Here is a 1,104-nt window from a genome sequence, read left to right as displayed (position 1 = left end):
GCTACAGCTTGCATGTGTGGCGGCTTCTTTGCTCCAGGAGAGACTTTCTGGTGCCAATGTCCTCCCAAGAGCGTGTCCTTCCTTTGGGCTCGAAATATCTCTGTCCCTTGCAGTGAGCCTCACTCAGCGTGCCACGCTCCAGAGCCAAGCAAGTTCAATTTGTCATCTTTAGCGTCTTTGGCATTGAGTCCAAAAAAAAAATCCGCTGCAGTTTCTGCCCTCAATTGAAACCATCAGTTTTGGTTTCGAGATGCGTCTTGTTTGTTTTTCCACAAGGCAGGAGATGGGGTGCACCGTTCCCGGAGGCGCTGCAATACCGGGTCGATGCGTGGAGTGAACGGGGCAAGCCCCTCTTTCAGCTCCCAGTGCTAAAAATCCATTTAATATATAGTCCCCGTATAGGGGACGTATCAGATATTAAACTGATAAGAACAGATACTACACTTGATCTTAGCCAAAAGGCAAGACGTGCTTAGGTGGCATAGAGTGACAGCCAATGAAATCGCAGCATTACTGATGCTCTCCATGGTGCTGAACCACCGTCTTAGCCAGCTGATATTTCTTCTGTTCGCAGGTTCGAGACCCGGTTGGGGCAAAGTCTGTGATACATAATCAAAGATAAAGAGCTATCTATGAATCAAGAAATGTGAATCCTAATTTCTTATAGTAACTATTATTGTGTTTATATTTATTTATTACCTTCAAAAGAAAAACTCTGAAGGTATTATTTATATTTAAGATATGGACCATGTAGTATAAATAATGTACTTATGAATGAGACATGTAGATATTAATCAAGAAAACATCTTTATTGTAGACAACAGAAACAAAGCAGATTATGTACAAAACATACAATATATAAGTAACAAAATAAGGTAGAAGTAAATAAAGTAAATAATATTTTGTTAAATAAAGTAAATATAAAAAAGTAAATAAAGCCAGTAGTAAATAGAGAATGATATAATGTAAATGTTTTTAAAACACACAGGATGACAATTTTGGCATTAACAGACACACAGGAGGAAAACAAACAGAAGTGATTATCCCTATTCATGACAAAAACCTTGTCATTTTCCCTCTTCAGCCTCCCATCTTTCTTTTCAG

At 38.8% G+C, this 1,104-nt stretch overlaps 1 non-coding gene across 1 annotated transcript; it reads right to left on the bottom strand.

Moving 5' to 3' along the window:
• Positions 1–283: 283 nt before the first annotated feature.
• On the bottom strand, positions 284–473 carry LOC117460213 (U2 spliceosomal RNA). The gene has a single exon (XR_004553618.1). It is a non-coding gene; the product is annotated as a U2 spliceosomal RNA (small nuclear RNA).
• Positions 474–1,104: the final 631 nt, after the last annotated feature.

The sequence above is a fragment of the Pseudochaenichthys georgianus genome, chromosome 15 (assembly GCF_902827115.2).
Source record: "Pseudochaenichthys georgianus chromosome 15, fPseGeo1.2, whole genome shotgun sequence".
NCBI lineage: Eukaryota > Metazoa > Chordata > Actinopteri > Perciformes > Channichthyidae > Pseudochaenichthys > Pseudochaenichthys georgianus.
Note: the sequence above shows the minus strand (reverse complement) of the source record. Positions and strands in the feature narration are given on the sequence as shown.